The 27485-nt window shown below is 47.1% G+C and overlaps 1 long non-coding RNA gene across 5 annotated transcripts in view; it reads left to right on the top strand.

The window, feature by feature from the left end:
• The window catches only part of LOC149858363 (uncharacterized), a 63336-nt gene extending 36828 nt beyond the window's left edge, over positions 1 to 26508 (top strand). The window contains exons 4-5 of one of the 5 annotated variants that reach the window (XR_016443899.1): positions 23775 to 24067; positions 25723 to 26504. This is a non-coding gene — a long non-coding RNA (uncharacterized LOC149858363). Of the gene's footprint in view, positions 1 to 23774; positions 24068 to 24146; positions 25152 to 25722 lie in introns of those variants that run through there. The other 4 variants (XR_016443901.1, XR_016443903.1, XR_016443902.1 and 1 more) reach the window with 4 other exon arrangements.
• The last annotated feature ends 977 nt before the right edge of the window (positions 26509 to 27485 follow it).

Here is a 27485-nt window from a genome sequence, read left to right as displayed (position 1 = left end):
CATCCCTCTGATCATGGGACTTTTGACTAATCGGTGATGGAGTATGCAGAAAAAATGTACCTGGTGCCACTACCTCAGGAAAATACCAGAACTGAGGCAACCTGTTTACTGGATGCTGAAATGAGAGACATTCTCCAAAGGCCGGGTTTAACAGAATATGATAAAGCTAAACTGTATGCTGCTGTGCTTCAGAATGCCTGGTGCATATGAAACAAGGTGATCTGGATAAACGGAAATTAAATTCCATAAATTCTGTTTATGTCAGAACAGAACCCCTTAGAAATGGCAAAACCCCTGAATATACCAACAAATCCTGACCCCACTGTTCAGGAAGTGTTGGATAACGTGCCCATCCGATACAGGAAAAAAAATATATTTCTTCTTGGGATGATCAAGGGGGGGTTGTATACAAAGGACGCTCATCAGGGGTTCTGACATGTTTAACTTAGTCCGGGGGGCCCTCCAGACTCACACCACTTCTAGTAAACAGCCACCTAAAGGCTGGGACATCTTTATGAAAGCCCTGGCAGAGCTGAATGTACTGTCATCTCTGATGGGCAATACTGCAAATCGGGCCTGAAAACCTCTGCTGCAGGCAAGAAACACCATCACCAAAGAAGCAAAAGGTTGTCTCTAAAAGCAAGTGGATTAACATGTAAAGTTTTACACTTGCAATAAACTATTCTATACTGCTTCCAAATTTTGTCTACAAAGTGTTTTTTAATGTGATATGGTGTAAAATAAAAGTACATACACATTTTTTCTTTTTTTTTTTAAAAACCCACCGGGGTGGGGGGGGACACGTTCTTTATTTAAATAACATTTTGCAAGAGATGCATGTCTGGACATGTTGAAACAGGTTTTGGAAAGACTTTGGAAAGACTTGTATTTACTATTTGCAAACTGCATCACCATGTGGTCATTTTGTACTAAATCATCAGAATACAATTTTAAAATGTGTTCAAATGACATCCCCTTGTTCTGTGGTGCAGGAAAAACACAGTGGTATCCACAGGCAAAAGAGGTGGGGTCTTGTAATTGTTTCATCTGAAAAGCATTGCTGGTACCATTTTTATTTAAAAAGAACATAATACTTTGAGGAAACAGAGAGCTGCTTGGGGAGTGACTGTATGAATCAAAAAACTCTCCATGGCTCCATGGTAAACAGCTAGCCAGTGTTCTCCAGGTTGGTTATGCGGGTGTGTATTGACCACCAGGCTCAGGGGTCTTTGAGACAGCTGAGCCTTAGGGAGCCAGTCACAGGCGAACACATCTAAAAAAGTCTTTTTGGTGTAAGGGTTTGCAGATAAAACTCAGGAGGGCCGTTTGCTGTCCATCTTCCCATGTAGTCAAACAGCATATTTCTCCTCTGGTTTATCTCAAAGACCCCATACACAATCATGCTGACAGTGATGGGCAAAGCCCCTGCAAAGCATATTTCTGCTCTCAGGTTCCTGATTTTAATCAAGAAACAATGATCAGCACATTCCTGGTCAGGAGACAGGTCAAAGGCAAACAAGGTGTACCCCCGGGGAAACTCCTCATGGTTGATCAACAGGGAATGGTCTTTCATGTGCTTACCAGCAGTCTGTACCAGCTGCATGTATTCTCTCACACAGTTGCCATTCTCAAAATCAGGTTGTAGCAGTTTTGCTGGGATTTGTTCTCCATCAACATACAGGGCAACAAAATTAATATTGTAATGTTTAAAGTTGAAGGGGTTCTTAGAATAGTTCCCGCTAAAGGCATCATTAACCACAGACCTGATAACAATGAGCTTGGGCAACTGTCCCAGAAACAGATTCTCTTGATTACTGACCCAACTGCCAGCAGGGATGCTAAACACTTTCAGACCTGCATGGTCTAAGGGGTATTTAGCATTGGCTGTAAACAAGGCCTCTGCGTGACCCAGCCGGAGCTACCTTCACTTTCTTCACAAAAAGTGAGGCATACGTGATTTGTAGTTTTACACTGTCCAACCGCTGGGGCGCCCATCAAACAGAAGGCTTCTTTACTGCAAGTCGGTTTAATTTTCACATCCACGCCATTCAACAAAAGTGTTTCTTGAAAAAACAAATCGCTGTGGAGGTGGCCTAGCAGCTCTACCTTTCTGCTCCCAGCAGTCAGGTTTGCCCGTCTCCTAAACCCATGGTTATCACCATCCAGGGCGACTGCTTCATGTCGGCCAGGGGTGTCTTTGTAAAACAGACCAGCCGAAAACAGAGTGGCGAGCGTGTCATCACAGTAGTTGAGCACCAATTCGATGAAGGCGCAGTAAGGGTAACAGTTGTTGCTCTGGCTTATGAGATGATCTCCCAGAGTGACATCCAGCTGGCTGAAAATAGAGTTTAAAGGGTAATTCACTAGCCCCACTGCAGCCCCATCATCAAGATCAGTTCCGTCACCTTTTACAATCTTGCAACGAAGGTACAGCAACATGTTGTTCAAATCCATACAATCTTCGCCATTCCCAGAAATGAAAAAGTTAAGGGGGGAAGACTCTGTAATAGCTGAGAGTCGGGGGGTGTCAATGTACAGACTTTTCTCAATGCTGGTCTGTGTGGGGGCTATTTGAAACAAATCCAGCTCAGATTTGGTACACTCTTCGAATCCGACATGAACAAAAGCCATGGCAGTTTAAATATATTTCTTTTTCTTCCAGGAGAGCACCCCTTCTTCCTCCCAGACAGCTACTTCTTGGTTTTTTGTTTCTGTCTGACCTGGCGCCTTAGCTTCTTTCTTTTAAGGGGCTGGGGTGGGCCTGTACACAGGGGACGTGATGCAGCTCTTTTTCTTTTAAGGCTCCTTTTAATGTACACAAGACCAGACCCGCCCTGATTTGTTGATCGGCCCACCTTATCCAGAACAGCTTGCGAGACGTGGCCACTCACATCCTGGGCTATGTTTTGAGCGGAGTTCTTAATGTGAGGTTTAATAATCTCCAGGCCCTTTTTCACAAGAGGGATGGCTTTTCTAAACAGACTGCAGAATATGCCCCCCACACCAGCCCCGTACATCCCATATGAGGTAAAAAAAACTCTCTCTCGGTTCGTTTTCTTTGGAGGCTCATTGAATAACAAATCCTTAGGCACACATTGTTGGTGAGACAAAAGGTATATATTTGCAAATAGGGTCAGAGGGAGAAGACAAAAGATCAAAACCCTCTGCCCCTGAGTACAATCATTAGCAGGCTTTTATCCCCTCTCTTCTGGCACGTGTACAGAAACAGGAACTCTTACAACTCATTTCCGGTTCATACAAACATGCATGAGAATACGTCAGATCATGCATCCCATGTGTATTATAATTAGCTACTTAAGTATGCGGGGCGGATAGGCTTAATATGTATTAGGTTATTGCGCTTGCCCAGAAAGCACTGGAGGTTATGGAGGGTTTAACCTCAAGGCTAAGATGGCAATTATTCTTATCTTAGCCTAAGAGCCGTGGGAGCCATGAAAGAAAGTGTGATTTAGTGTAACAAAGAGATAGTAAATTTGCAGAACAAAGAGAGCTCTTGGAGTTTTTCCTTCAGTTTCCAACCCCCCGCTTCCCTCTCTCATTAAGGAGACAAGGAGGGCTGGCAGCCTTGCTTATTCAAAGGACAACACTATTGATGGGAGCTAACAGCTATTGATAATGCATTTTTAATAATATTTCTAACAATATTCCCCCCTCAAGATGCTTTCTGATCTTTACTTCATTTGGGCATATCAAGATAATTACGAGGAATTTTTCTGAGGACCATGACTTTTGCTACAGTCTGTGCTTTTAGAGGGACTGCTGCAACCTGCATTCCTTCTACTGTGGTGGTTATCAATCTAGTAAGACAAGGAATGAGACAAGGGATAAAAATCAAACCAGTTAGAGCACACAAAAGCACAAACCCTACTTTTTTCCACCAGGGTCCTCCAAATAATTGAAACCACCAGTCCTTATTCCATGTGGTTTCCCACGTTTGTATTGGTACATGGGCTATTTTCCTAATCTCTTTGGCAATCTCTAAGACCACCTTCCCGTTATCATCTATTTGGAGGCAACAATTAGAAAGGTTGAACTTTCCACAGACTCCGCCATCCTCTGCGAGTAAATAGTCTAAAGCCATTCGATTTTGGTATATGGCTTCCCTCATCTGAGAACTTTGTCGAGCCAGCAACTCGAGAGCAGTGGCGGTCTGGTTAGTAATTACTTCCAAGACTGCCTGCAACCGGATGATTCTATTCAGCATATATATTGGTGTCCGGTAGCCCCAACTCCCATCATTAGCCCATGTAGCTGGTCCATAATACTCAATAATCCTCTGAGGAGGCCACTCATCCTCCTTCCACTTTTGGGAGCCACCCTGTGTCAAACTTACATCAATACTTCTCTTGGCCCTGTTCCAATCATCATACAAAGAGACTCCCAGCTTATTTCCACCCTCAGATGGTAACAAAAAGAAAGATGGTACAATTACTCCAATATAGCAGGTTCCTGTCCACCCTCGTGGTAGGACCGTATAGGCACGCTTTCCACAAATCCAATAATGTCCTTTTAGGGCCCTGTGTTCCCCTCCCAAGGCTAGGGGGTCACGGCTGTGGAAAAGAAGGGGATAGTATTTGGTGCCCTTATGCCCTAAAGGGCCAGTGTGATAGTTACTCAGTTTAAACTGACATTTCCATACGCCATCTTTATCCCTATACTTGCACTTGGTTATTTCATTTGTGTCATTCAAGGCACTCCAATATGCATTAAACCTTGCCACTGTGCCATTCAGGTGTGCCCATTGCCACTTATAAATGTAGGTAAATCGTTCGCCTCGGGTCTTTTCATATGCCTGACATCTGGTAGGGTCAGGATCGAAAGGTAATATTCTTGTCCTTTTGAGATTTTGCATCTGCGGGGAGATTGGGAGCCTAATGGCAGCAGAATTCCATTGATCAGCATACTTGCTGCATACTCGGGCCCATTTTAATGTCCATGTACACTGACTATGTCCTAACCTCCTTCCTGTACCATTACTGCTAATACAGTACTCTCCCAATGCCACTTGGGAAAGATCCCAGCTGTGGTTCTCATCCCATTCTTGACCAGTACTCTTAACATCTGCTTTGTCACTGACCAACCATTTTGGGGCCAAAGGAAAAGCCCTCCAAGGCCACTGTTCTCCGGCCTCTCGGAGCCCCCCACAGGCCCAACAGTTGGTAAGATTAAAAGTACTTGCAATTCTCTCCATCATATCAACATACAAATTTGTCCCTGGGGGAGTAATTTGGGAAAGCAGGGGCATAGGCCAGTGGCTAAGGCTATGCAATCCTGCTTCTTTCATTATGCAGATAACAACAAGGCACATTATAATTCCCACCATATTTTCCCTTTTACTTTCTGGACTAATTTTCTGAACTTTGATTAAGCCGTCTCAGGCGCACTTGGAGATCACCAGTAGGTTCACAGCTCCACTTGCTGGCTTCTTGTTCCGAAGACGACTCAGCTTCCGGAGTGAGTTCGTCTTGGGAGTTGTTGTCCTCTGACGCTTGTGGATGTCGTTTCACACGGGTATGGTGTATCCAACGGTCATGGCCAGCAATCTTTACAGCGGTGTGGGTTGTTAGAAGTACCTGGAAAGGGCCACTCCACCTCTCAGTCAGAGGTTCCTTTTTCCACCGCTGCACCAAGACCCAGTCTCCCGGGGAGAAGTCATGTACCGGTACGTCTAAAGGCAGGCGCTGAAAGGAGGCTGCATACCTGTGAAGAGAAAACAAGACAGACTGCAAAGCAATAACGTACATATGAAGCTCACTATTACCTAATTCAAAAGTTACATTCTCTCGCATCCCAGGAGGTAAGACTCGAGGCGGCTTGCCAAACATAATTTCATATGGGGTCAATTTAAGGCCCCGTCGGGGAGTGTTTCGAATGCAAGTAAGGGCGAGCGGTAATGCTTGAGGCCACTTAAGACGTGTTTCAATACAGATTTTGGTGAGCAAAGTCTTTAAAGTCCTATTCATACGTTCCACTTGTCCTGAACTCTGTGGTCTCCGTGGTGTGTGTAATTTCCAAGTAACCTTGAGAGTTTGCGCGACTCCTTGAACCACTTTTCCCACAAAGTGTTGTCCTTGATCCGACTCAATGGACTCAGGCAGGGAATACCGTGGAATGATCTCCTGCAACAAATACTTCACTACTGTAGCCACAGTGGCAGTCCTGGTGGGCCAGGCCTCGACCCAACCAGAGAGCTGGTCTACCATGACAAGTAAAAACCCGTGATGTCCGGACCGTGGGAGCTCGGCAAAATCAATCTGCCATGCCTGTCCAGGGTACGCTGCCCAGGGTCTACCTCCCATTGGCACAGGGGGTTTCCTTCGGGGGTTTACTTTCTGGCATGTGATGCACTTGGTAGCAATGCGCTGAGCTTCTACATATAGCCCTGGAGCTACTGCTTGGCGAATCACTAGATCACCCATGGCCAAGCCTCCCATATGGGTTCTTGCATGGAGCTGTTGCAGCACCTCCCGAAGCAATGGCCTGGGTATCATGACTTTCCCTCCTGGTACTATCCACCACCCCTGGGAGTTCTTTTCTGCACAAGCTCTTTGTGCAAATTTATCTTCTTCAGGGGAATACTGTGGGACTAAATCTTGGATGTCTGGCCATATGGCATGGGACATGGCCTGCTTGGATACCTCCTCCGCTTCTCCCCCAATAAATGCAGCTTCCTTTGCTGCTGAATCAGCCTTTGCATTTCCAAGCTTATGCTTTTCCTCAGCAGCCTTCCCATGGGCCCGCACATGAATGACTGCTACCTCTTTAGGCTGGTGGAGTGCCTCTAGTAGCTTGATAATCTGGGGGCCATTAGCAATTTTATTCCCAGAGGCCGTAATAAAACTCCTTTCTTTCCACAATAGTCCGTGTGCATGGACTGTAGAAAAAGCATAGCGAGAGTCAGTGTATATATTAACCCGCTGGTCTGTCCCCAGCTGTAATGCTCGGGTGAGCGCAGTGAGTTCTGCGGCCTGTGCCGACCATGAGCTCGGCAATGACTCCCTCCATACTACCTTATCCAAGGTTACCACTGCACATCCTGTTTGTCTTTTTCCATCGATGACAGAGCTGGAGCCGTCTACGAAGTATTCAACATCTGGGTCCTCAATTGGGTCTTCAGCAAGATCAGGTCGCACCTGTGTGGTTTGATTCAGGACTTCAAGGCAGTCATGCATCGGTTTCCCTGGCTCCGGCAGCAAGGTTGCAGGGTTTAAGGCTGTAGTATGTTTGAAAGTAAGTCCTGGATTAGAGAGCAAAAATATCTCATACCATGATTGTCTGGAGGGGTTAAGAAATTTCCCTCCCTCAGTCCCTAGGATCTGGGGAACTCCATGAGGAGTGAGTATTTCCATATCCGCACCCATGACTATCTTCTGGGCTTCTTCAACAACCACTGCTGTGGCTGCCACAGCCCGAAGACAGGCTGGCCACCCGAGTGCCACTGGATCTAGAACCTTTGAGTAATATCCCACGGGTCTCCAGGTCGGGCCCGATGGCTGTGTCAGCACCCCTGATGCGACCCCTCGATTCTCATGAACATACAGTCGATATGGCTTTTTACTGTTTGGGATGGCCAGGGCAGGGGGCTGGGTTAATGCTGCTTTAAGCAGATCAAAGGCATGCTGCATTTCTTTATTCCATTTCCATTTAGTGAGACTCTCCTTAGTCAGGGAGTCATACAGTGGTCTAGCCTTCCCACCATAATCTGGTATCCATAGTCAACAAAACCCAGTTAGCCCTAGGAATGCTCGTAGCTCCTTGGGTGACTTAGGTGGGGTTAGACCTTGGATTGCCTGTATGCGATCTGCACTTAGGGCTCTGACTCCTTTTGAGAGCTTATATCCCAAAAATGTGACTTCAGGCTGACATATCTGGGCTTTCTCTCTAGAAACTTTATATCCTTTTTCCCCTAGAGTGTTTAGGAGTGACCTGGTGGCTTCCTCACAGAGCTGCAAGTTTGGGCTTGCAACTAGCAGGTCATCCACATACTGGAGGAGAGTCACTGCGGGGTGTGATCCCTTCCACTCCTCCAAGTCCTTCTGAAGGGCAAGTCCGAAAATATGAGGGGCTGCTACGAATCCTTGTGGGAGAACTGTCCACATGAGTTGGGCTTTATGGAAGGTGTCTGGATCCTCCCATTCAAAAGCAAACAATTTTTGACTCTCTCGGTGAAGGGGAATGGAGAAGAAAGCATCTTTCAAATCTAGCACTGAAAATATTTCAGCTTCCCCCGGTACTTGTGTCAAAATCGTGTGAGGGTTCGGGACTACAGGATGGTCTGAAAGGACCTTCTTATTTACTGCCCGTAAGTCTTGGACCAGTCTGTATGAGACCCCATCTGCCTTTGGCACTCCAAGGATGGGGGTGTTATAGGGTGAAGTCCCTTCCACTAGCCATCCGTACCTCTTGTATTTCTCTATTAACGGCTTGAGTCCAGCTCTGGCCGCTCGGCTGAGTGGATACTGCTTTACCCGAACGGGCCCCTCCCCATCCTTGAGTACGATCCTTACCGGGGAGACGAACTTAGCTCGCGCAGGGGTTCCATCAGCCCATACTGAGGGGTCTACTCCAGTCATGTGATCTTCTGGACTTACTGCAGGGCGTCGGTCCTCCAGGAGAGCCATCTGATAGTTCGAGCTCTGCTTGACAGGTAGCTGGACCACCATCTGATCGTCTCTGAAAAAGATCTCAGCTTGCAATTTTGTGAGTAAGTCCCGCCCAAGGAGTGCAACCGGGCAACTTGGAGAATACACAAAGGAGTGCTCGAGCAAATGGTCTCCCACCTTGGTGAGGAGTGGTTTACAAACAGGGAGTCGGGTTTGCATTCCCTCAATCCCTTCCACAAGTACATGCTGTTCACTAGTTCCTGCACAGGGGGGTTTTTCTGGAATCATTGAAAATGTAGCCCCAGTATCCACCAAGGCTTCAAAGTTTTTGCCACCAACCCTAATGGTTACCATGGGATCTTCTCGGGCTCCAACCCGAAGGGTAGTGGTCTTAGATCCCTGTCCCCTTCATTCTGAATCCTCACCCTTGTCTTCTGCCCGCATGAGGTGACCTCTTGGTTCCCTCTCTCTCTTCTCCTTCAACTTCGGGCATTCCCTTTTCCAGTGTCCTTTCTCTTTGCAATAAGCACAAACGTCTGCTCCCACTCTTTCTCCTTTCCCCTTCTGCATCCCAGCCTTTTCAGAGTTCCCTCCAGTTATAGCAGCTGCTAGTGCTGCCATCTGTCGCTGAGCCTTTTTATCCTCTTTGCGCTCCTGCACTTGCTCACGATTCCCATACACCTTATATGCAATTTCCACCAGCTCTGAAATCGGTTTCCCAGCACCTCCTTCAGTTTTCTGTAACTTTTTACGGATATCAGCAGCAGATTGACCAATAAACATAAGATTTACCATGCGCTGATTATCTGGGGCTTCTGGATCCAGATCCGAAAACCTGCGAAACGCCTCATACAGCCTCCCAAGGAAAGCTGAGGGATCCTCCTCTCTTCCCTGTCTCACTTCATACAACTTAGACAGATTGGTAACTCGAGGCACTGCCTTTCCCATTGCTTCCACTATAATTCCCAGATACCGTGCACTCAGCTCTCTGCCTTCGGCAGTGTGATTATCCCATCTCGGCTCTTCTACAGGGAAGGTATCACGCAGAGTACGACCAGCAGCACCTTCTAACTCAACTCTGGCTGTTGCAATACGCTCTGCTGTACCTAACACTAATCTCCTCTCCTCCGGGGTTAGGAGGGTCTGGAGCATCATCTGGACATCAGCCCAAGTGGGTCGATGAGTCTGCCCAATGGATCGAAACAAATCCCTCATCTTTTCAGGGTCTTCACGAAAAGAGGGGCTCTGATTCTTCCAGTTAAATAAATCTGAAGTGCTAAATGGGGTGTAGACAAAAGTTGCAGTGCCTCCTTCCCCAATAACCTCTCGCATCGGACAGTTCAGCACCGGCTGTGACTCTACAGGCTTGCGCAAATAATAACCCTTATTTCCTGATTCAGATGAGGCACTTGGCTGAGGCTCACGCTCTAACTCATTAGGTATGCCTTGGTACGTCGGTGGTGGTCTTTCTAAGGGAGGGGGCGGTGGTGCAGAAGGACTGGACCCCGAGGAGGCGTCTGACTCATCTTCGCTACCCGACAGGGCAACCGGAGCGCGGGTCCGGTACTCAGCCAATTCAGAATCCCCCCCCTCATTAGACTCAGGAAGTACAGGCGCCCCCCCCCCGAGTCTTTTTCTTAACAAGCATCACATGAGACTTTACTAAGTAATTCTTAATCCAAGGTGGCTGATTTTGAACCACCCACAACCAACAATCAATATAAGGAAACTGATTCCAATACCCATTTTGCATAACAATTTCATGGATAGCTATCACTTCTTTTAGCACAAAGGATCCTTTTGGGGTCCAGTGGACCCCAAATGTTGGCCAATCGAGTTGACAAAACTTAGTTAAATCACCTTTTTTCATTTTTATTCCGTAATCGGCCGGCCTTGCAAATTTATTAAAATGACGTAATAAGCACCTTAGAGGGGTATCCGTGTTTTCTACACGGGAGCTAACCGTACCCATTTTGCCCACAAAAGTGCACCCAAGGCACACCAAATACCAAAAAGTCCCTTACAGCAGATGATTTACCATGAGAACATGCACACCTCCTGCTCCGGACCCAGAACCAAATTGGGCAAAGGGAATTCGTATACTCACTCAGATACCCCAGAGATCTCGATCCAAATCCAAAAATGTGTACCTGGAGACTCCAAAAAAAACAAAATTTGCATAGGAGCTCTTAGTGTTCCGGATGTTCCGGCTCACACCTCAAGCCCCCCCTCAGGGCGAGCCAAAAAGAAAGGCTCGGCGCGCAAACCCCCCAGGGGGGCAGAGATGATGTGCCGACGAACTCCGGAGTTATCCAAAGAAAGCCCCACGTTGGGCGCCAGATTGAGGTAAAAAAAACTCTCTCTCGGTTCGTTTTCTTTGGAGGCTCATTGAATAACAAATCCTTAGGCACACATTGTTGGTGAGACAAAAGGTATATATTTGCAAATAGGGTCAGAGGGAGAAGACAAAAGATCAAAACCCTCTGCCCCTGAGTACAATCATTAGCAGGCTTTTATCCCCTCTCTTCTGGCACGTGTACAGAAACAGGAACTCTTACAACTCATTTCCGGTTCATACAAACATGCATGAGAATACGTCAGATCATGCATCCCATGTGTATTATAATTAGCTACTTAAGTATGCGGGGCGGATAGGCTTAATATGTATTAGGTTATTGCGCTTGCCCAGAAAGCACTGGAGGTTATGGAGGGTTTAACCTCAAGGCTAAGATGGCAATTATTCTTATCTTAGCCTAAGAGCCGTGGGAGCCATGAAAGAAAGTGTGATTTAGTGTAACAAAGAGATAGTAAATTTGCAGAACAAAGAGAGCTCTTGGAGTTTTTCCTTCAGTTTCCAACCCCCCCCTTCCCTCTCTCATTAAGGAGACAAGGAGGGCTGGCAGCCTTGCTTATTCAAAGGACAACACTATTGATGGGAGCTAACAGCTATTGATAATGCATTTTTAATAATATTTCTAACACATACATCACATCTGATAACCGGGGAGACCATACCCAGTGATCCATGGTGTTGCCATTCCCCCACTTATATTAGTGGACACTGCCTACCCCCTAAAGCCCTGACTCATGAAGCCTTATGGAGGGAATGTTACGGACACACAGAAGCTGGTTTTCAATGCCCGTCTGAGCAGTTGCAGGATGGCTGTTGAATGCGCCTTTGGGCAACTGAAAGGACAATGGAGGGCTCTTACATGCTGGACTGAGCTACATACAGCCAGAAAATATCACAGCCTTTGTAGCGGCAGGCTGCATGCTCCACAACATCTGTGAGACCTGCAGAGAGGTTTTCAGTGAGTCATGGACCGAAGAAGTGCAGGAACTGAGGAGATATCCTCAAGGAGAAGCTGGTCGGGTAGACCTTGTGCAGGATTGCCTGGCAGCACATATTGCTGACAGCAACTAGCAGTGCTTGTTCTTTATTTTGATTACAATAAATTCTTTCACAATTACTATTTACAACATGAACATCTTTACAACATAAACACCTGTGTCTGTGTGCAGGGGTGGTGATGGATAGGGGGTGGAAGGGAGGACGAGCAGGGCAGCGGGGGGATGTGGACTGGGGTGGGGCGGGGCGGCCTCATTACACGCTGGCACCTAGTGTCCTGTGAGTGGAAGGGTTAAGTATACCACATGTTGACTGGCTGGGGGTGGGGGCAGGCGGCGTGCTGGCGGATAGGGAGCGAGTGAACAGCCTGGAGGAGACCGGCTTAGGAGTGGAGCCGGGGCGGGCTGGGGGTCATATTCCACCCCAAACCAAGCGAGAACACACCATTTCAAAAACATTTCACAACACTCCTCCAAAAGCCGCATGTTGCACTAAACAAACGGATTCACGGTGGAACGTGGGCACGGAAGGGGAGCAGGGGAAGCAGCCCCATTGACGCGTCCCCATGGAAACTGTTCCAAGCCCTGGCAGCTTGGGAATGCTGGGAAGTGTAGTCCTAAAAAGGCAGAAAAGTAAGAGCTTGCCACCACCTCGCCACCCACCACCATCATTAGCAATCATCAAAATTTATACATCGCAGTTAATTCATGAGGATCAAATGCCGTGGCATGTACAAACACCCAAGTGACTCTCAGAGTGAAACTTACTTAAATGTTGCAGCTGCTGACCAGTCGGTTACTGACCAATCTGCTTCATCCACGTGCTCTGCCAAGGATCAGTCAGTCCCTGTTGCTAGGCTCAATCCTTTCCCTCTGACCTGTTGCAAGTTCCCCCTTGCAGACAAACATGCTAAATTGAACACTGCAGCAATGCATAGTCCTTGTTACCGTACATCCACAGCAGCTGTCCCCACTTCCCCACCTCTGGGGCTAACAAGCCCTGCCCCTTCTCTGACACCACAAGATCCTGGTGAGGCCCACTTGCTATGGATCTGGCTGGAGTAGTGGCTCTGCTTGCTCAGAGCTGCATGCTTACTCTCCACTGCTTGGTCGTTTTCTAGTCAGGTCAGCAGCAGCTGGTTCTTGTGTCTGCGCTGATTGAGCTCAACAGCTCGGCACCTTCTAATTGCTTTTAGCCAAATCTAAGTCTGGTTCTTCTAGCAATCTTCTAATTCTTTGCTCTCCAATCCTTAGCAGTATCTGGTTTCTTATTAAAGACTCCACAGAAGCTTCAGAATTGCATGTCTGACTTAGTGTTTTTGTGCCTTTTAGACTTCAGATTCTTTTCTCTCTCTCTCCCTTTGATTTTTACATAGAAACCTATGCCCCTCAAAAGTCTAATTTATTTTAGGTATTCAGTACCAGTACTCTTCAAAGTTACTTATCACTGGGTGCATGTACATGTTAGAAAAGGAATATTGTTAGAAATGGAGTATTGTTAGAAATGCACAGCTTGCATCTTGCACCTGATAAGAAAGAAACACTGCCAAGGACTTTTTTCCTTGCCCAGCCTTGCCACAGCTCTTCTTATACTAAATCCAAGACTCTCCCCCCAGCTTCTCCCTAGCCTTTCTCATGCAGATTACAGAAGCTGGAATTCAACTGACTGTGTCCTTGAAAGGCAGGGGGGGGTTTAAACTCTTGGTGACCTATAGTAGTCTCTGAGCATGCTCAATTAGCTGATGCATATTTACCTCTCCACCCTGCATACTTAAGTAGTTAATTATAATATACATGCGATATATGTAGTGATGTAACCACATGTATGCTTGTATGAAACGAAAGTGAGCTGTAAGAGTTCCTGTTTCTGCACACGTGCCCAGGAGGAAAAAGATAAATACAGCCTGCAAAATTCCTTGGTGGGTTCAGAGTAATCTGAGTTTTTGACTCTGCTCTGACCCTATTTGCAAATACACCTTTTGTGCCATCTAATGAGTGTGTGTCTGTGATTTTAGTGGCCTCCAGAGAAACGAACCGCTTTTAAGCATCATACATGAGAGGATTTACTGCACAGTAGAGAAAATTCCTGCGAAGTAAGCATCAGGGTGCGAATTAAGGGGGTGCTCCCCATAAGAGATGAGAGACCCCCTGTAAGATTTGAAAATCATAAACTGGCTGCTGCAGGGGGCTGGTGCAGGGCCGGAGGGGGCAGGAGCAGACTGTTGCAAGAAGCAGCAGATCTACTCTCGAATGAGCACATGTATAGATGCCCGCCGAGGGGGAAAAACAGGAGCTTATCTTCAGGGGAAGAAGTGGGGACATGAATACTAAGTGTACTAAGGCGTGTTAAGGAAGGACAGGATTTCCTATTGGCTAGGTCAAAATGGCAGTTATAAATCTCTGTGTATTGCCCAAGCCCCTTCATACTCTTTCTAGGGAGCTAATGCACTTCATCCAGGGCTCTCAATACTTCCATAAGCAAGAAACTCCTAAAACTTTGGCTTTTCTGTTCTTCGTGTTGCTATGCCTAAGTTATTCTGTGGGCCCCTAATACTGTGGTTTGGTTTCCCCAACTACAGAATAGAGATAATGTTGGTACAGAAACTTCACAGAGGCATTCACCAGTACAGTGATTTGGTGTGTGCCAAGTGATCTTTAATTAACTGAATGTGATTCTTATTTACTTTATCCTAGTTTCAGGCCCTAGCTATTCTATTCTATATGGGGTTTAATTTCTCTAACTTCTAAATTCTTTTTTATTTTAAGTTAGAACTATATATAAACATGTCTCCAGCTGCTGCCTCTGATTACCCACAAGCCTGCCAGAGAACTCTTTGCCAGGCCTGAGATCATTCCTCTGAAATCAAAAGCATATAGTCTTACTTTTTCAGTGTTAATGGTAAAGAGCTTATAATTATTATGGAGTTTATAATAGGAACGTGTGGTTTCAGCTGTAGCTAAAGCTATTTCATGGTAGGGTGTTTTGATGTTTCAGGTATTGTGTCTGGTAGTTGTGTGAGAAGTGGAGGTGCACTGATACATTGGTCCAATATCAGATCAGCACTAATATAAAGAAAATTGGTTGTATCAGAAATTGGCTTGATGTGGCCAGTAATGTGGCCGATAAATGCCCATGCACAGTGCAGCGTGCAGGTAGTGAGGAGCAGAACCCGGCAGCTTGGAGAGCTGTGTGGAGCTGGTAAATCTGTTGTGGTGGATGGGGAAGGGAAGGGACGTGGGGGGCAGATCAATGCCCCCCACGGTGAGGGAGGAGTGGGGCTGGGGCTGCTGAGGCAGGAACTGCCCAGCCGGGGTGAAGCAAGACATGGGACAGAGCAGTGGCTTGTCCGGGGAGTGCAGGGAGGGTTTCTCCTGCCACTGCGCACACCCCGGGGGATGGGGCAGAGCAGGCTGCAGCTGCAGGCTGGGGCTGCAGTAGACTGTTCTCAGTGGGGGTTGGGCCAGGCTGTGCTTGGGGTGGGCTGTGGTGGCAGTGCTGGGAGGGAGCTACACACGGGGAGGCTGCAGCCACACCAAATTTTGCCATAGCCCCCCCTTGGCCCCCTTCCCAGTGCCACCACCTGCCGGCCCCAACCACAGTCCATCCCATCCCCCCTGCTGGGAAGAGCCCCAGCCCCAACTACATCCTGCCCTGCCCCACCCTGCTTAGATCTGCTTCCATTGGTGATGTGTAGGGGGTGCATGTGGGTGCACATTCACCCCCTGATATTGGCAGTGCACACCCTATGATTGGCCACTACTAGCACTGCTGGCGATGCCTATGGGTCATTGCCACTCACTACCCCCACCCCCTCTTGCCACCGACTGCCGGTAGGTGCTCACCACCCCACCTCCCCTGCCACCGACACTGCTGCAGCCACCTGTGGGAGCTCCCTGCTTGCTACCGCCACTGCCCCCCCCCACCACCTGTGGGCAGTTGCCATGCCCTCCAGTTTCCGGGGGCATGCATCATTTCAGTCTGTCCCCCCATACCCCTTCCCTTCCACCTCCCTGTCCACTACAACAGACTTACCAGCCGGACAACTGTATTGGAAATCAGATTAGTATCGGCCAGTATGCCTCCTTAAAAATCAGCTATCAGTATTGGCCCCCCAAATCTCTATTGGTGCACCCCTAGTGACAAAGTTGTTTGTGACTTTTTTATAGATTAGACCAGTGCTTCTCAGCCTTTTAGACTCACAGCACCTTTCATCAAGCTCACGACACCCCTTGGAAAATGCCAGTGCTTAGTTTTCACTCACTTTTTTTTATGACAAAAAAATAACAGAGCAATTCTTCTGTTGTATAGGACTCAGCATGCTTTCCAGCCCTAGACTGGAGCAGTGAGGGATGGCTGACAAAGGGAGTGGGCAGAGGCAAGCCTGGCTGGAGTTGCAGCCCAGTTGTGGGGGAGGGGGAGAACTATCCCCCCCCCTCCACCCCAGGCAACCTCCCTGCTGGGATCTGGGACCAGGGAGGGGGCTTAAACACTCCTTCCCCCACTCAAACTTACTGCTGGTTGCAACTGTAGACTACAAATCCCAGAGACACTTGGAAGCAGGAAAAGGAAATGATGAGCAACCCTGCAGAGTCCTGCTACTGTAAATATGGACTGCAAATCCCAGAGACCTTGGGGACAACAGGAAAAGGAAGTGAACACACAGCCAGAGAGCCCTACTCTAGTGCCCCCTGGCTTCTGGCCTGAGCCACTGTAGGCATGTGGTTCCATTTCCTAAATGTCTGTTGGCTTCTGTTTTAATTTAATCCATGCAATTTAGATTAATTTGCAAAGACTTAATCAATTTAGCCTCAGACTTTTTTACTGTCCCTACCTAGCCCTGGAAGTCCTAACCTCTCTGCTGCCTTTGTTGCCAGCAAGTCAGCTAGCCCTCAACAAAAATAATTATCTATATCAGAATTGTAGCACGGGGGAAATATATCAAACAGTATAAAACCATAAACAACTCGATTTGATCACTGTGACCCTTCTCATCCTATGTAACATATTTGTGAAGATTAATCATGCAATTTGAAAGTCTTATATTAAATTCACTAACTAGTAATAAGCCAAAAGCAAAATAGGTTCCCGAAGTTATAAAATTAACTTATCTGCTTTTGTTCTTCGTATTATAGATTCTCATTCCAGCTTGTTCTACTTTATTCTCCTCTTTATTACATTTGGGACAGGGGGCTTGGCACATATAGAAGCATAAATCCTTAATAGATTATTTAATTATTCAAAAGTTTGACAAAATTCATATGCTTAAGGAGTTTGCTATGAAGATTTCTATGTCCCTTATGATTTTGCCAGACAGATTAAGCCAGTCAGAGTAATAGGAACACCACTTACTTAAGAATTATATTGGTTGAATCATAAGTGCTTTAAGAGCCAGATTCCCTGCTGTATCCAACTCCTGTAGGGCATAGCGAAGAGGCTGACAAGGAGCTGCTGAGAATGTTCTGATTCTCTGCCCATTCAGTCAACTATTTAGAGCAACCTGCGGACTGCTCTAAACTTTGTCAGCTGACTATGAGCCCTGCCCTGTGGACTACATAACAGCAGAGGACAACCACTTTGTGCTGACCATTCTCCCTGCCTTACACTTTGGTTTGGGAGCCAAATATAGGTGGGTGTTACAGAAGGGAACAGCAAAAGCTAGAGTGTTTTACCTTGCATTTCTACACTGGATTATATTAATATTTAACAAAAATTGTCTTCCTAGGTAGAGATAAATCATAGCCAACCCATCCTGTCTCCCCACACCAAGGATATAGTTATATTTCTCTTTGCACACTAAATGATATTGTTCTAGCTATTGGGCCATTTTTGGCCCTGTGTCATACTTTGGACATATAAGCCTGCCGGTGCCAGCTATTCCCTGGGTACACATACACACACAGCCTGGAAGAGGAGGAGGAGGGCAAGGTTCCTCTCATATTTCAGCCACAATAACTGAGTGCCTGGAGCACTTACCATCGAGGCCAAAGATCCACGTTCTAGGACCCTCGCACAGAAGACGCCTAAAGCTGTCTCAGTGTGCAACAATTAGACCACACTTTGGGTTTTAACCAGGCCTGTCTTCCTTAATCTAACACTTGCTAGTCATGGGTTTCTGGCTATCTACATTGCTTGGAAACCAGTACAGGTCCTCAGTGGGTGTGTGTATGAAGTTACACATGCATGCAGCTGGTGTGTAGCCTGCTGCCCGTGCTCCTCCTACTATGCATCCACACTACAAAATTACTCTCTGTGCATAAGTGCCATTTTTGGCACTTATGTGACTAACAAGTTGCCATTTAGATACACAAAGAGAAATAGAATTCCACCCCTCGCCTGCCCTTAATGATTCCAACTGCCTTCCAATTTCTCCTGAAATCCACCAATCAGAATAACTAGAAAGAGCTCTGGAACCCTAATCCCAGTTCATTCTGAATGTTTATCGTGAAACAATGGTGTGGTTTCTAGGGTACAACCAATATGTCATTGTTTAAGCATCTGTTTCTTGTCTGAGAAAGAGATCTCAAAAGTCATGCACTGTCTAAAATCCTTTTGTGTTCTAGCTGCTTGATGTTCTGGTTTTGTTCAACTGATTGTTCACTTCATGGGGAGAAACTGAAAAGTCACGGCCAGGATAGGCCAACTGATTTCTAGGTGCTGGGATGAAATTTAGCAGTGGCATACAAATACCCAGGGTGTGGAGCTTGCAAAGGACCTATAGGATTTATGTACCCACTGAAAATGTTAGCTTATTCAGAGTGAGTGAATGACTTGATTTTAAAGGAACTGGAGGACAGGGACTGAGTATATAAAGCTGTCTGTTTCTTAGCAAGGGGAATTGCAGGGTAGATGGACTTTTCCAGATGGATTTAAAAATCGTGCAGTGACTGGTTTCCAGATGAGTAGACTTTTCAGCCCAGCTTTTCAACTCCCCCTAGTGGTTCGCAATGCAGAAGCTGAACAGGGAGACTGAGGGACTGCTGCAGAAGCTCAGTCTTCAAAACTCACCGTTTACTGTCTGTGACACACTTAGTTTCATAGTTTCATGGTCAGTAGGGTCGGAAGGGATCTGAGCAGATCATCAAGTCTAACCCCCTGCCATAGGTAGGAAAGAGTACTGGGGTCAAACGACCCCAGCAAGGTGCACATCCAGCCTCCTCTTAAAGACCCCCAGGGTAGGAGCCAGCACCACTTGGAAGTTGCTTGGAAGTTGGTTCCAGATCCTACCCGCCCTGACAGTGAAGTAGCGCCTCCTGGTGTCTAGTCTGAATCTACTCTCAGTCAATTTATGGCTGTTAATCCTGGTTACTCCTGGTAGTGCTCGGGGAAATAGGGACTCTCCCATTGTCTGCTGGTCCCCCTTGGCCGGTTTATAGATGGCCACTAGATCCCCCCTCAGACATCCTTGTGGAAGCTGAACAGGTTCAGGTCTCATAGCCTCTCCTCGTAGGGCCTGCCCCGCTGCCCCCTGATTATGTTGGTGGCCCTCCTCTGGGCCCTCTCCATGCTGTCCACATCCCTCCTGAAGTGCGACGCCCAAAACTGGACGCAGTACTCCAGCTGTGGCCTGACCAGTGCTGCACAGAGAGGGAGGATCACCTCTTTGGACCTGCTCGAGATGCATCTGTGGATGCATGCCAAGGTGCGGTTAGCCTTCCTGACTGTGTCCCCACATTGGCGGCACATGTTCATCTTGGAGTCTATAATGACTCCAAGATCCCTTTCTGCCCCTGCACTGATGGGGAGGGAGTTCCCCAGCCTGTAGGTATGCTGCTGGCTCTTCCTCCCCAGGTGCAGTACCCTGCACTTGTCACTGTTGAATCCCATCTTATTCTCATCCACCCACCACTGTAACCTGTCCAGATCCAATTGCAGCCTGTCCCTCCCTTCTAGCATGCACGCATCCCCCCCACATCTTAGTGTCATCCACAAATTTGAACAAGGTGCTTTTCACCCCCTCGTCCAAGTCACTGATGAAGATGTTGAACAGTACGGGCCCAAGGACCGAGCCCTGGCGGACTCCACTGCCCACCTCCCTCCAGGTCTAGTATGACCAGTCCACCACCACTCTCTGGGTGCGGCTTTCCAGCCAATTGGCGACCCATCTGACTGTGTAGGCATCGACATCACAATCTCCTAATTTTTTTAACGAGAATGGGGTGAGAGACAGTGTCGAAGGCCTTCCTAAAGTCCAGGAAGACTACATCCACTGCTACACCTGCGTCCAAGGATTTTGTGACCTGGTCATAGAAGGCCACCAGGTTGATCTGACAGGACCTGCTGCTAATGAATCTGTTTTGGTTGCCCCTAAGCATATACTCCCCTGCTTGCCCCTCGCAGATGTGCACCTGGATAATTTTCTAAAAGAGCTTCCCCAGGACCGAGGTAAGACTAACAGGCCTATAATTTCCTGGGACCCCCTTCCTCCCTTTTTTGAAAATTGGGACCACATTGGCCCTTTTCCAGTGCTCTGGCACCACACCAGAGCACCACAAGTGTTCGTACAGCCGTGCCAGGGGTCTCACAATGACCTCAGCTCATTCCCTCAGCACTCTGGGATGGAGATTGTCCAGACCAGCTGATTTGAGCACGTCCAGTCCCTCCAGAAATTCCCTGACTAGGTCCTCTCTGACCCTGGGCCTGGCTGCGCCTCCCATGGGACCATCGGGGATCCCGGTGGGGGGATGAACTGGTCCCTGCAAAAAAATTGTTAAATAGATTAGCTTTGTCATCTGGTGAGACCACCAGATTTCCAAGTGTGTCCTGCAGGGGGCCCACATTACCCAGAACCTTCTTTTTGCCCCCAATGCATTTAAAAAGGACTTCTTGTTGTCCTTGATCCGGGTCGCTAGTCCCAGTTCCATCTCTGCCTTGGCCTTCCTAACAGTCCCCTTACAATCCTGAGCAACAGAGGTATAATCCTCCCTGGTGATGGCCCCTCCCTTCCACTGGGTGTACGCCTCCTTCGTAGCTTTGAGACATTCCTGGATGCTTTTGGTGAGCCATGGGGACTTCTGAGCACTCTTGCCCCCTTTGGGCTTGAAGGATGGTCTCCTTCAGGAGCGACCACACTTCTTGGATTCCCAACTCCCCACCCCTCCGGGACCTCAGTGCCTCCCCAACCAGTCTCCTTAGCCCTCCTGAAGTCCAGGGCTGCTAACTGCAGGCCTTTGTCATCTTGTGCTGGATGGTGAATTCCAGTAGGCAATAATCGCTATCGCCCAGGTAGTCGAGCACCCACAGTCCCCTCACCAGGTCGTCGCTTGTGGCCAGGACCAGGTCTAACAACGCATTTCCCCTGGTAGGACTGTGCACCTCCTAGGTTAGGTGGAGGTCCTGTAACACGGCTAGGAACCTACATGAGCGGTCAGACCTGGCTGACTGCTCTTTGCAGCAAATGTCTGGATAGTTTTGGTCACCCATGATGACCACATCCTTTGACTTAACTGTCTCTGTGAGCTGACCTGAGAATTCCTGGTCTAGCTCTTCTCCCTGGTTGGGTGGTCTGTAGTAGACCCCCACCATCAAAGTCCTTTTCCCCCCGGCCCCCTTATATTCTGACCCAGAGCACTTGAGTCTGTCCCTCCTCTGATCCAGTGCTGCTCGTTGAGGAGGGGCACTTCAGTGCCCAAAAGCATCCCTTTTGCATGAACATCTGCCCCAGCCTTAGCCTGCCATTCCCAAGATCATCCAAAGTTTAACCCACCACATCTCCTCCAACAGCAGGCCCTGGAATAGCCAATGGCATCAGTAGAGAGCCTGAAAGGGCAAGAAATATCACCTTAGTGTCACAGAACTAGGGTTCATGCAAACAGCCTGATCTGGGTGTTTTGTAGCAGAGTCTAATAAAGTCATTGCTGTATATTAATGCTGCTAAACAGTCACTAAAACTGTAATTTCCCATATAGCATCTTCCACAGCATGGTCAGAACATGTACATAATATGAATTCATCAGAACATTTTGGTGAGAGAAAGATTGGCTCCATTTTGTAGATGAGGAAAAGCAGCAAGACCATTTTTCATCTTTAAGGAAGACCTCTGGGAAAGGGATAGTCCATCACCAGGAGGAGAGGAATCAAATGACTAATTGTGTTGAGTATAATCTTGAGAAAATGGAGTAAAGGTCCTGCCTCTGGCGTTCTGCCCTCCTTGAGCTCTGTCAGAGATACCTGTGCCATCTTATGCCACAAGCTGCTGTTCTACTCGTTGCACTGTTGGTGTGTGTTGTTTCTGTACATGTTATGGGGTTCCTCTTTTGGGAAATGCTGCAACATATTGCCCCCATTTCCTTTAATTGTGTTTTCCTTGGAGTTCCCTGAAACTATTGAGAATGGGAACCAGGAAATCTAACTTAGTAAGAATCTTAGTGATCATTCATAACCAATATTTTCCCTTTGCATTTCTACAGCATCACAGTAATGTGAGTGACTGAGGCACATGTTGGTGGAAAGAGCCCTAGAGAGACTTCACGGACATAGATACAGGCTTCACACAGGCTGATAGCTTAAAAGTAAAATCTATACAAAAAGCAATAGGGATTCTTCAGTTGGAATCTCTTCATGTTGATAGCTATTCACCTTTGGGTACTGACAGGTATATATGGCTTGTTTCCAAGTCCAGATTTTAAAACTACTCCCCTACACACACCCTGAAGCTTTTGGACCCTGAGTTCAGGTTCAGGCCCATCACTAAGTTAAACTTACTGGTACCTGGAAGGAAATCAGTGGTCCAGTAATGAATTAGTTAATATACTCTTCTTTTCTCCCAGACGATACTGAACATGCAGTGCTAAATCCAGAATCAACAGGCAATGACTGCGGAGCTGCTAGTTGTAGCACTGATCTGGAGAACATTAATTTGGAAGCTCCAGTAGGTGTGACTCCAGAGCGAAGGTGTGGGAAGCTGGCACCCCTGTCTATTAGGATGTAGCCTGTATCTGCATGGTGTTAGGGACTGAACCCCCTTTTTTTTTTTGCTTAATCAGCTCTGGAATACAGCAAAGGTTATGTGATTTGATTTCCTATTGACATGAGCCTACATCTATCCAGGACCCAGGCCTGGAGACAGCACATGCTATCACAGCATCACTGCAAGCACCAAAGGCCTCCCACAGGGAAATTATGCCAACATTAGGTTACTTCAGAATCTCAGAACAATTCCCCACCATTAATACAACAGCAAGCACTCCTTCCAGTTTCCCCATGCATATGCTCCTGGGGTTTCTAGTCAAAGTTGCTCCTTTTCAGATAAGCTGCAGCTCTTTTATTATTACAAATTATTCCACTGGTATTTTAAAAGCTATTTTCCTTGAATTATATTCAGAACTGGCTCCCCCTGAGCCCTTCATTCCTTGAGATGAGCTGGCAGAACAGCAGAGCTGCAAAAATGTATGCTGGATGTAGCTCAGTATTTCTTTTATTAAATAAAAAACTATTCAGAGTTCATCAGCTTTATAATCTCACCCTAAAAAAGGAAATGCTTATTCAATCACTGGCAGTCCCTCACAGAGGAGGAGGATTGTCTTCCATTATTGCCTTATCTGTGGGTCTGAAGATGGCTGACAAGGCTGATTTGAGATCACAGACTCTGCTGCAACCTGGGAACGTTTCCATGAAGTGTGGGTGGCTCTGGATTCTTGATCTGGTCCGCAACACGCTGTTCCTGCCACTCTTGCTTTTCCATCTTTTGTTGCCATTGTATGGTTTCAAATTACTGAGATCCTTGCAGCAGACTCTTCCTCCATTTGGGGCAGTCCTGGACAGTAGACTTCCACAAGTTGATGTCAATGTTTAATTTTTTCCAGTTTGCCCTTGAGGTTGTCCTTGAAGACCTTTCTCTGCCCTTCTCCTAAGCGTATGCCTTGACTGAGCTGGGAAAAAAAACTTGCTTCAGGAGTCGGATATGGCCAGCCCAGTGAAGTTGATGTTGGATGATCATCACCTTGATGCTTGTAGTGTTTCTTGTGAGAGGATGCTAATGTTGGGTCATCTGCCTTCCCACTGGATTCAAAGGATCTTCAGCAGGCAGTGCTGATACTTCTCCAGCGATCTGAGGTGTTTCCTGTACATTGTCCAAGTCTCAGCCTTGTACAGTAAGGTAGGGATCATGACTGCTTGATAAATCATGAGCGTGGTTTTGATCTGATGTTGTGATCTTTGGATACCCATTTCCTTAGGCATCTGAAGGCTGCACTTTCACATTTGATGCAGTGTTGGATTTCTTCATCGATGTCAGCCTTCTGCAAGAGATGGCCTCCGAGGTATGGGAAACACACAACATTCTGTAGAGTCTTACCATGAATCTGAATTACCGGAGCTGAGGTCTGCTCATTAAGAGCTTGTTGATGGAGGACCTTATCCTTCTGAATGTTAAGCATCAGTCCCATTTTCTTGTATGCCTCAGTAAAGATGTTGATGATTGCCTGAAGGTCTGCTTCCAAGTGAACACACACTACAGCATCATCAGCATACTGGAACTCAATGATGGAGGTTGGAGTGGTTTTGGTTCTGGCTTGGAGTTGGCTGACATTAAGCAGCCTACCATCCATTCAGTAGTTTAGCTCCACTCTGACTGGAAGTTTGTTGATGGTCAGATGTAGCGTTGCAGTAAGGAATATTGAGAATAGCATTAGAGTGATGATGCAGCCTTGCTTAACTTCCATTTAATACCATTTTGCAGAAAGCAGGAATCCTCATTAAGCAGCTCAGAGGTGGTACTGTCTAGAGATTCTTTATCTTCTGCCATCTCCCCCTCTCTCTCACACACACACAGAATTAGTCTAGGAAGTTAGATGTTAAGCTGTACTTCAGGCCCATTATCTATCACATGAGATGTATCCATGCCTCTCTTTCAACTACTCCTTCATTAATTTATTCATGCATACAGCTCTAACTATCAGTCTTTTACCTACCTAGTGATTTCAGTTCACTTCCCAACATCCATCAATTTCCTTTTATCCATCTGTACTCCCACCCCTTTTCCAAATATCCATTTGCCTATGAACTCATCTTCACCCATGTGATCAAATCCAGTTAATCAGAGATTGTATTTTCAAAGATGTATCATGATACTTCTGCACCGGTGTCCAGGGTGCAGGGCATGGGGAAGTTCTGGAATGGTTGTTTACCTGCTGCCACGAGCTCCACAACCTGGGGGATGAAGCTGCCAGTGAAACTTTCTGCATTGTCATTCCAATGTGTGCTCCTGTTGTAAGCATACAACGATTCCCTCTTCTTACTGTGAATCTAAATTTCAGTCAAATGAAATCGTGTGTGTGTGTGTGTGTGTGTGTGTGTGTGTGTGTGTGTGTCAGGATGCCAGGAGGCAAACCATAACTCCAAGGGAAAATGCCCATTCAGAAAAGTTTCCATCTAGAATTTCCTTTTAATGATTTAGATGTTTTTTATAGGAAGACATGACAAGGTGAAAATGGCATAATTAAAGGCCCCAACATTTTCCCTGGGGCTTGTCAAGGCTGCACAAATCCCAAAACTGTGCTTGTGATGTTTGTCGTTTGCGTAGCCTGTGGTTGTCTCGCTAGTGGGGAATCCAGAAAGTCAGACTGCCCAAGCATCTTTCAGGGCTTGTCTACTCTTGTATCCGTTCAAGGAGGTGTAGAAGAAGGTAAACTAGCTCTATTGTGTGGTGACAGGAGTCAGCACTATGACCAAAGAGGTGGTGTTGTACAAGCACCTGACCAAACAACAGGGGACCCTATCAGCCTACTTCAATCAGTTTGTTTTCTCCATCAGGACTGCCCTGTTGAACTTCCTGATGTACTGGCACACAAAGCTCTCAGTCAAGGACTATGTTTAAAACAGGACTGAGCAAACTGTAGAACTACAACCAGAAGACAGTAGGAGAGGATGGCAAAGAGTTGGCAAAGATCATCTGGCAGAGGTACCACTGGCACAGACTGTTCAAGGACCCTAGGGGAAGAGAGCCATGACAGTGAGGAAGAAAATGAGGACAATGAAGAAAGTGAATGGAGTAACAGTGACAACCAGGACAACAACAATGATGATGGAGACAATGACAGTGATATAAAAACGAAGGGAAGGAACAGAGGAACAGCATAACTGTAATAGTGAAGGGAATGAGGATGGGTGCACAGGTGTGAGTTTTGTAATGGGTGCACAGGAGAACCAGTGCCTGTATTGTAATGGGTATGTGATTCTGTAACTATGTACATGTCTGAATACTGGTATGGTTGTAGCATATCTATCTATCTAGCTATTCTATGCAAAGCAGCTAGTATTCGCTTAGGATTCAGATTCGGCCAATTCAGGGGACAGTGATTCAATTCGGTGATTTGAATCACTGTCCCAAATCGATTTGGCCGCCACCAAACTGGCTGAATCTCCAAATCAGCCCCATCCTCTGTCCGCTTTCACAGCTTCCTCAATGGCTGCCCCACCTGGCTTCAGCTCCCAGCTCTTTAAAATAAAAAAAAGCCCGGCATTCACGGGCTGCTGCCAGGTGGGGGGTGATTCCCACTGCCCGGCACCATGTGGGGGGCTCTGCCACAAACTCCCAGAACCCCTGAGGCTCCTGCAGCAACCAGTGAGTTCAGGGCTTTGCTTATTTTTTTTAAAGAGCCGGGAGCTGGGGCAGGCGGGGCAGCCATGGGTCGGGGGGGGGGGGGGGGCTGGGAGAGCATGCGGGGGTCCAGGGGCACTCAGGGGAGCCGGGGGAGCAGGCAGGGGATGGGGCTGATATGTCGTGAGTTCAGCAACAACACTCTGGACACTGCTGTGTTGAACTAACTGGTATTTATTATTAAAACTCTCTGGAATCATATCCAGGTGGATCTTAACAGTTGCATCAGTAGATGTATGTAGATCCTATACGTGCTCTCCCTCTGACTTAACCCAGTCCAGTCCTGTGGAGGGAGAGGAACCAAGGATGCCCCTGCTTCCTCCTGGCAGAGAACAGAGAGTGCCAGTGCTGCAAAACTCCCACAAAGCTGCTGAACCCTGCAGTGCTGGACAGGAGGGCTTTGGCCTTAAAGGGACAGGACAAGGAAAACACAACACGACGCAACACCTCTTTCCCCTAGCCAGAATATTCAGCAAACTTTTTGGGAGGACTCTACTTTTGCTGTGGTCTTCTCATACAGCCCCTCAGTGAGGGGTTCAGCAGATCATGACCCTGTCAGCCTATCTGGAGACTCAACAGCGATGCTTCCTTCTGACGGCGATGGCAAAGGGTTTGCATTAGTAGAAACAGGTAGGCACTTCTCCAATGACTCCATGTCTGTCAGTGGTGGATTGGTGCTTGGAGTTTGCTCAGGTGAAGGGTTATCAGTAGGAGAACGCTCATGCAGCTGGTCCACACGACATCTCCAAACTTGTCCATCATCAGTCTAGACTGTATGATATAGGTCCTTTGACACTCACAAATTTAGACTGAACCCACTGTGGGCCTGTCCCGTAGTTCTGAGCAAACATAGTCTCTTGTGGAATGAAAAGGCATAAGGTACCAAATGCTAATGCGGAGTGCAATTCCTTTTCTT

This window comes from Crocodylus siamensis, chromosome 8, assembly GCF_052110815.1.
Source record: "Crocodylus siamensis isolate JL-2025a chromosome 8, ASM5211081v1, whole genome shotgun sequence".
NCBI classification, from domain to species: Eukaryota; Metazoa; Chordata; order Crocodylia; family Crocodylidae; genus Crocodylus; species Crocodylus siamensis.
The sequence above is the reverse complement of the archived record's forward strand: the minus strand, read 5'-3'. Positions and strand labels throughout refer to the sequence as shown.